The sequence below is a fragment of the Manacus candei genome, unplaced genomic scaffold (genome assembly GCF_025592945.1).
Source record: "Manacus candei isolate 608988 ecotype Guabito, Panama unplaced genomic scaffold, ASM2559294v1 h1tg000200l, whole genome shotgun sequence".
Taxonomy (NCBI): domain Eukaryota; kingdom Metazoa; phylum Chordata; class Aves; order Passeriformes; family Pipridae; genus Manacus; species Manacus candei.
Window position 1 is genome coordinate 20,635 of NW_026138248.1, and position 8,936 is coordinate 29,570.

Here is an 8,936-nt window from a genome sequence, read left to right on the forward strand (position 1 = left end):
CCCAGACTGAACCCAACTGAGCCAAACAGCCAAACTGAGCCCAAACTGAGCTCAAACTGAGCCAGACTGAGCCCAGCTGAACCAAACAGTTAAACTGAGCCCAAACTGCCCAACTGAGCCTGCCCGAGCCCAAACTGAGCTAAACATCCCAACTGAGCCAGAGTCCAAAGTAAGCCCGAGCCAAACAGCCAAACAGCCTAACTGTACCCAAACTGAACCCAACTGAGCCTGAGCCCAAACTGAGCCCAACTGAGCCAAACTGAACCCAAACTGAGCCCAAACTGAGCCAAACAGCCAAACTGAGCCTAACTGAGCCCAAACTGAGCCAAACAGCCAAACTGAGCTCAAACTGAGCCAAACAGCTAAACTGAGCCCAAAATGAACCAAACTGAGCAGAAACTGGGCTAAACATCCCAACTGAACCAGAGTCCAAAACGAGTCCAAACCGAGCCCAAACCAAGCCCAAACTGAGCCCAAATTGAGCTAAACATCCCAAACTGAGCCCGCCTGAGCCCAGGCTGAGCCCAGGCCGAGCCCAGGCCGAGCCGTGCTGCCCTTCCCTCCCCAGCTGTGCGGTGGAGACGCTGCGGGCGCTGCTGCTGCGGGGCGGCAGCGAGGAGGTGGCCCGGGCCGTGGGCGAGGCCGGGGGCTGGGAGCTCCTGGCCAGCCCGGAGCGGCACCACGACGGCGTCGCCCTGCTCGCCAGGTAAGGCCCTGGCATCCCGGGATTTGGGGGATTTGCTGGAAGCAGCCCCCCGGGGAGCCCCTGGGTGGGGGGGGGGTGCTGTGGGGTGGGTGCAGCTGGGGCTGGAGGTTGGTGCCTGATGTCAGTGGTGCCCCTGGGGAGTCCTCGGTGGCATCAGTCCCATTATGGGGTCCCCAGTACCATAAGTCCTGTTATGGGGTCCCCAGTACCATCAGTCCCTTTATGGGATCCCCAGTGCCATTATGGGGTCCCCAGTGCCATCAGTCCCACTGTGGGGTGCCCCCAGTCCCTTTATGGGGTCCCCAGTGCCATCAGTCCCGTTATGGGGTCCCCAGTGCCATCAGTCCCTTTATGGGGTCCCCAGTGCCATCAGTCCTGTTATGGGGTCCCCAGTGCCATCAGTCCCGTTATGGGATCCCCAGTGCCATCAGTCCCACTGTGGGTCCCCAGTGCCATCAGTCCCACTGTGGGATCCCCAGTGCCATCAGTCCCATTATGGGGTCCCCAGTGCCATCAGTCCCATTATGGGGTCCCCAGTGCCATCAGTCCCACTGTGGGATGCCCAGTGTCACTGGTCCCACTGTGGGTACCCAGTCCCATTATGGTGTCCCCAGTGCCATCAGTCCCTTTATGGTATCCCCAGTGCCATCAGTCCCATTATAGGGTACCCAGTGCCATCAGTCTCGTTATGGGGTCCCCAGTGCCATCAGTCCCATTATGGGGTCCCCAGTGCCATCAGTCCCGTTAAGGGGTCCCCAGTGCCATCTGTCCCGTTATAGGGTCCCCAGTGCCATCAGTCCCGTTATGGGGTCCCCAGTGCCATCAGTCCCATTATGGGGTCCCCAGTGCCATCAGTCCCACTGTGGGTCCCCAGTGCCATCAGTCCCGTTATGGGGTCCCCAGTGCCATCAGTCCCACTGTGGGGTCCCCAGTGCCATCAGTCCCACTGTGGGGTGTCCCCAGTGCCATCAGTCCCTTTATGGGGTCCCCAGTGCCATCAGTCCCATTATGGGGTCCCCAGTGCCATCAGTCCTGTTATGGGGTCCCCAGTGCCATCAGTCCCACTGTGGGTGCCCAGTGCCATCAGTCCCATTATGGGATCCCCAGTGCCATCAGTCCCATTATGGGGTCCCCAGTGCCATCAGTCCCTTTATGGGGTCCCCAGTGCCATCAGTCCCATTATGGGATCCCCAGTGCCATCAGTCCCTTTATGGGGTCCCCAGTGCCATCAGTCCCACTGTGGGTGCCCAGTGCCATCAGTCCCATTATGGGGTCCCCAGTGCCATCAGTCCCACTGTGGGTGCCCAGTGCCATCAGTCCCACTGTGGGATCCCCAGTGCCATCAGTCCCATTATGGGATCCCCAGTCCCATCAGTCCCATTATGGGGTCCCCAGTGCCATCAGTCCCACTGTGGGGTCCCCAGTGCCATCAGTCCCGTTATGGTGTCCCCAGTGCCATCAGTCCCACTGTGGGTGCCCAGTGCCATCAGTCCCACTGTGGGATCCCCAGTGCCATCAGTCCCACTGTGGGGTGCCCCCAGTCCCCTTTTGGGGTCCCCAATGTCACCAGTCCCTCCCTGTGCCCCCCGTTCCCCCGCCGTGCCCTCACGGTGCCATCCCCAGCCGTGTCCCTTTCCCTGTGCTCCCCTCGTGCCCCACAGGGACCCCTCTTCCCTTCTCCCCACAACCCCTCGGGCACCAAAAATCCTCCCATGGCAAATTCCCCCTTCTCAGGTGGTTCCCTGGGTATCCCAGCCCGTCATTCCCAGAGGATTCCAGGCTGGCAGTTGCCCCTGTTCCCTGTGGTGACCACGGTGCCACGTTTGGGGGGAAAAGGGGGGTGACAGGACCCCCCATCCCGGTTCATCCGGGGCCTCCCCGATCCCTCCCAGCGCCCGGAATAGCTCTTGGATCCTGCGGAGCCGACGGGAGGTTTGGGATTTTCCAGGGTTTACAAAAACACTTTATTAGGAACCTCCCAGATGCTCCAGAGTGTCTGAGCCAAAACAAAACCCTGCCCTGCGGCTGCCAGGGCAGCCAGGGTGCTCCAAACCCTGCCCTGGTGGCAGGAGGGGACAGTGCCAGGCCAGTGCCACCGGTGTTGCTATACTGGGGTTGTCCTGCCCTGGTGGCAGGAGGGGACAGTGCCAGGCCAGTGCCACTGGTGTTGCCATGCTGGGGTGTGCCAGGCCAGTGCCACCACCTTTCCCATGCTGGGGTTGTCCTGCCCTGGTGGCAGGAGGGGACATTACCAGACCAGTGCCACTGTCTTTTCCATTCTGGGGTTGTCCTGCCCTGGTGGCAGGAGGTGACAGTGCCAGGCCAGTGCCACCGGTGTTGCCATGTTGGGGTTGTCCTGCCCTGGTGGCAGGAGGGGACATTACCAGACCAGTGCCACCACCTTTCCCATCCTGGGGCTGTCCTGCCCAGCAGCCCCTGGGCACGGGGGGGTCTCTCCATCTCCCCGAGCCCCCCCCCCCCCGGGCTGGCGATGCCACCCTCGGGCCGGGTGCCAGGAGCCGTTCCCTCGGCAGGGCCATGGCTCGCCACGCGGGGCCGCGGCTGCCCCCGGTCGTGAAGACCCTCCTGCCGGCCCTGGGCAGCGCCTTCGACAGCCAGAGGGTCACCACCACCGCCTTCTTCGCCGAGGTGAGAGCACCAGGGGGGTCACCCTGGGCCGTCCGTCCCCCCGGATCCATCCCGGCTCCCTTCCCTGGAGATGCGCGGGTGGAGCCGCCCCGTCCCCGCTGCTCCTCCGGACCCCCCTCTCGGGCTCCGAGCGCGTCCCGTGCCCCCGGATCCATCCCGGATCCCTTCCCGTCCCATCCCCTCGGCTCCTCCGGACCCCCCTCTCCAGCTCCGAGCCCGTTCCCATCCCCTCGGCTCCTCCGGACCCCCCTCTCGGGCTCCGATCCCGTCCCGCGCCCCCGGATCCATCCCGGATCCCTTCCCGTCCCGTCCCCGCTGCTCCTCCGGACCCCCGTGTCGGGCTCCGATCCCGTCCCGGCCCCATCCCCGCTCGGTGCCTGACGTAGCGCCCCAGGAATGGGATGACTCAAGTCCTATTTTTTTTTTCTTTCCCCCGGCTCCGCATCCAAGGGGAGCGAAACCCAACTCCCGGCTCAGCCCTCGCAGCCGCCGGAGCAGCTCCGGTTACAGGAAAGCGGTGCCAGCGGTGCCGGGCTCCAGGAGCCACCGCTGGAATTCCCAGATGCTCCAGCAGCTCTCCAACCCCCTTCTCCCGGCTGGAGCACGGCCCTGGAATCCGCCGCGGCTCCTGGAGCGCGGCTGGATCGGGGAGGAGAGAAAAAAGAGCGGCTGTGCCTGGGCTGGAGCCCGAGGGGAGGAGGAGGAAGGGTTTGGAGCGGCTGCCGCGATCCACAGGGATGAGGGGACAGAGCTCAGGGAATCTTTGATCCACAGGGATGAGGGGACAGCTCAGGGAATCTTTGATCCACAGGGATGAGGGGACAGCTCAGGGAATCTTTGATCCACAGGGATGAGGGGACAGAGCTCAGGGAATCTTTGATCCACAGGGATGAGGGGACAGAGCTCAGGGAAGTGTCATCATCCCCCCTGTCACATCTGCCAGGTGACCTCAGGGCAAGGTTTTGGGGTTTTCCTGGTTTTTTCCTGGCTGTCAGTGCTCCCCCGGCCTTCCCCTTCTTCCCAGCTTGGATTTCCAGACTTCCAGAACTTTCTGTGTTCACACCTGAGGGATTCCTGCAGGTTCCCCACATCCAAGCCCCTTCCCCCGGGGGGGGTGCTGGGGCTGATGCTCCCCAGCCTCGTCCTCTGGATGATCCTTGTTCTCTGGAGTGAGGGAATGAGGGGCCGTGGATGCCCCAGAGGTGTCCTGAGGTGACCATCCCGGTGGGATTGGGAAGGAAAGAGGGATCATGGAGGGGCTGGAGGGTGTCCAGGGACGGGAACGGGGCTGGGAAGGGGCTGGAGAACTCCTGAGGGAGCTGGGGGGGCTCAGCCTGGAGAAGAGGGGGCTCAGAGGGAATCCAGGGGGACAGGAGGGTGGATCCAGGTGGGATCGGGCTCTGCTCCCAGGGAACAGGGACAGGACGAGGGGAAACGGCCCCAAGCTGTGCCAGGGGAGGTTTATTTGGGATCTTGGGAAAATCCCTGCTGGGAAGGGCTGCCCAGCCCTGGATCCCCATCCCTGGGGGGGGATGGAGCATCCCTGGGGAGGTGGCATCCCGAGGCTCTTCCCGGGAATACCGTCCCCCCAAAGCTCATCGTGGGCTCCTGCCCCGTTTGATTCCGAGAGATTTTCCCCCTTCAGCTCCTCAGCAGCAACGTGGTGAACGACCTGATCCTGCTGGAGACCCTGCTGGACACGCTGACGGGGCGCCAGAAGGATTCCTGCCTCCGAGGGCTCGGGAATATCGCCTCTGGAGCCTCGGAAAAGGTGGGGGTGACCCCCCCTGCCCCGAGATTCAGAGGGAAACGGGAGGGGCGGGACGAGGGGGGAACGACTTCCCGCTGCCTGAGGGATGTTGGGAAGGATTCTTCCCCCTGGGAGAGGGCGGGGAGGGGCTGGCATGGAATTCCCGGAGGATGCTCCATCCCCTGGGAGTGTCCCAGGCCGGGTTGGAGCAAACAGGGGGAGCGGGAGGTGTCCCAGGGACGGGGCTGGGTGATCCCAAAGGTTCCTTCCATCCCAGCTGGGGGATGATTCCATGATTCCATGATTCCACGGTGCAGCAGTGGCACAGGTGGGTCAGACCCCTGAGCTCGTTCCTGCTGCTCCAGTGGTTTTCCCAGCCCACCAGGCCCCAGATCACGGAATCTTGGAGTTGTGGAGCTTGGAGTAGACCTTTAAGACCACTGGATTCACCCAGCCCCGCCCGTGTCCCCAAGTGCCACCTCCCCAGGGATGCTCCATCCCCCCCCAGGGATGGGGATCCAGGGCTGGGCAGCCCTTCCCAGCAGGGATTTTCCCAAGATCCCAAATAAACCTCCCCTGGCACAGCTTGGGGCCGTTTCCCCTCGTCCTGTCCCTGTTCCCTGGGAGCAGAGCCCGATCCCACCTGGATCCACCCTCCTGTCCCCCTGGATCCCCTCTGAGCCCCCTTTTCTCCAGGTTGAGCCCCCCCAGCTCCCTCACCCCGAATCCCTGGAATCCCCGCAGGTCCGGCAGCACGGCCCCACCCTCCTGGCCTCCATGGTCAGCGGGATGGACGACAAAGACAACCCCCACAACCTGGTGGCCCTGGAGGCCATGGCCAGCCTGGCCAAGCTGCTGGAGCACCTGGAGGAGAGGGACATCCCCTGACCCTGATCCTGACCGTGATCCTGATCTGACTCTGACCCTGACCTGACCCTGCCCATGAACCTTATCCTGATCCTGACTCTGATCCTGAAGCTGATCCTGACCCTGACCCTGACCCTGATCCTGACCCTGACCCTGACCCTGATCCTGACCCTGACCCTGCCCCAGACCCTGACCCTGATCCTGACCCTGATCCTGATCCTGATCCTGACCCTGACCCTGACCCTGACCATGACCCTGATCCTGACCCTGACCCTGATCCTGACCCTGACCCTGACCCTGATCCTGACCCTGATCCTGACCCTGATCCTGACCCTGACCCTGACCATGACCCTGACCCTGACCCTGATCCTGACCCTAACCCTGACCCTGACCATGACCCTGATCCTGACCCTGATCCTGATCTTGATCCTGACCCTGACCCTGACCCTGACCCTGATCCTGATCCTGATCCTGATCCTGATCTTGACCCACCGGGGGCATCCTGGGGAGGTGCCAGCCCTGGTGCTCACCACAAACCCCCCTTCCTGCTCCCGTGAGGGTCCCAGAGAGGTGCCAACCCCAGTACCCACCAAACCTCCCCCTCCCTGCCCCTGTGGGGGTCCCAGTGAGGCACCAGCCCCAGTACCCACCAACCTCCAGGCTCCTGTGGGGGTCCCAGAGAGGTGCCAACCCCAGTACCCACCAAACCTTCCCCTCCCTGCCCCTCTGGGGGTCCCAGTGAGGTGCCAACCCCAGTACCCACCTCAAACCCCGCTGCCCCTTCCCCCCTGGCCCCAGTGAGGTGCCAACCCCGGTGCCCACCGAACCTCCCTATTCCTGCCCCTGTGGGGGTCCCAGTGAGGTGCCAGCCCCAGTACCCACCAAACTCCTCTTTCTGCCCCTCTGGGGGTCCTGGGGAGGTGCCAGCCCTGGTACCCACCACACGGGAGTCCCAGTGTTGTGCCAGCCCCAGTACCCACCACAACCCACCCTCTCTGCCCCTGTGGGGGTCCCAGTGAGGTGCCAGCCCTGGTACCCACCACAAGGGAGTCCCAGTGAGGTGCCAGCCCCAGTACCCACCACAAGGGAGTCCCAGTGAGGTGCCAGCCCTGGTACCCACCAAACTCCTCTTTCTGCCCCTGTGGAGGTCCTGGGGAGGTGCCAGCCCTGGTACCCACCACAAACCCCCCTTCCCCTGCCCCCGTGGTCCCAGTGAGATTCCAGCACTGGTACCCACCACAGGGGAGTCCTGGGGAGGTGCCAACCCTGGTGGCCACCAAACCCCCCTTCCAGGTCCTGTAGGGGTACCCAGTGAGGTGCCAGCCCCAGTACCAACCACAAACCCACCTTCCTGCCCCTGTGAGGGTACCCAGTGAGGTGCCAGCCCCGGTACCCATCACAAGGGAGTCCCAGTGAGGTGCCAGCCCCAGTACCCACCACAAACCCCCCCGTCCCTGGGGGAATCCCAGTGAGGTGCCAGCCTCAGTACCCACCACCAAACCCCCCCATGTGCCCCTGTGGGGGTCCCAGTGAGGTGCCAGCCTCAGTACCCACCACCAAACCCCCCCATGTGCCCCTGTGGGGGTCCCAGTGAGGTGCCAGCCCCGGTACCCACTACCATCCCCCTCTAGGCTCCTGTGGGGTTCCGGGGGGGTGCCAGCCCCGGTACCCACCACCAAACCCCCCCGTGTGCCCCTGTGGGGTTCTTGGGGGGGTGCCAGCCCCAGTACCCACCACAAACCCCCCCGTGTGCCCCTGTGGGGGTCCCGGGGAGGTGCCAGCCCCAGTACCCACCACAAGGGATTCCCAGCATGGTACCAGCCCCAGTACCCGCCTCAAAGGGGTCCCAGTGAGGTGCCAGCCCCAGTACCCACCACAAACCCCCCGCCCCGTGTGCCCCAGGCGTGCAAGTTCGCGCTGCGGATGTGCGGGCCCAGCCTGGGCTGTGAGGGGCTGCGGGACATGTTCCTGAACCACCTGCACCAGGACAGGGGGCTGCACTTCGGGGAGTTCCTCAACCACGTCTGCAAGCACCTCGTGAGGGACAGGGGGGCACCGGGGGGCTCTGGGGACAGGGAGGGGGCTGTGGGGACAGGGAGGGGGCTGTGGGGGCACCGGGGGGCTGTGGGGACAGGGATGGGACTGTGGGGGCACCGGGGGGCTGTGGGGACAGGGATGGGACTGTGGGGGCACCGGGGGGCTGTGGGGACAGGGAGGGGGCTGTGGGGACAGGGAGGGGGCTGTGGGGCAGGGAGGGGGCTGTGGGGACAGGGAGGGGGCTGTGGGATCAGGGATGGGGCTCTGGGGACAGGGAGGGGGCTGTGGGGGCACCGGGGGGCTGTGGGGACAGGGATGGGGCTGTGGGATCAGGAATGGGGCTGTGGGGACAGGGATGGGGCTGTGGGGACAGGGATGGGGCTGTGGGGACAGGGATGGGGTTGTGGGAATGGGGACAGGGATGGGGCTGTGGGATCAGGGATGGGGCTGTGGGATCAGGGATGGGGCTGTGGGGACAGAGAGGGGGCTGTGGGGACACCGGGGGGCTGTGGGGAAAGGGATGGGGCTGTGGGGACAGGGAGGGGGCTGTGGGATCAGGGAGGGGGCTGTGGGGACAGGGAGGGGGCTGTGGGGACAGGGAGGGGGCTGTGGGGACACCGGGGGGCTGTGGGATCAGGGATGGGGCTGTGGGGACAGGGATGGGGCTGTGGGGACAGGGAGGGGGCTGTAGGATCAGGGATGGGGCTGTGGGATCAGGGATGGGGCTGTGGGGACAGGGAGGGGGCTGTGGGATCAGGGAGGGGGCTGTGGGATCAGGGAGGGGGCTGTGGGGACAGGGAGGGGGCTGTGGGGACAGGGAGGGGGCTGTGGGGACAGGGATGGGGCTGTGGGGACACCGGGGGGCTGTGGGGACAGGGAGGGGGCTGTGGGGACAGGAATGGGGCTGTGGGGACACCGGGGGGCTGT

The 8,936-nt window shown here is 64.7% G+C and overlaps 1 long non-coding RNA gene across 1 annotated transcript; it reads left to right on the top strand.

The window, feature by feature from the left end:
* Nucleotides 1–527: 527 nt before the first annotated feature.
* On the top strand, nt 528–5,085 carry LOC127464207 (uncharacterized). The gene is made up of 3 exons (XR_007901233.1): nt 528–706; nt 3,241–3,355; nt 5,001–5,085. It is a non-coding gene; the product is annotated as an uncharacterized LOC127464207 (long non-coding RNA).
* The last annotated feature ends 3,851 nt before the right edge of the window (nt 5,086–8,936 follow it).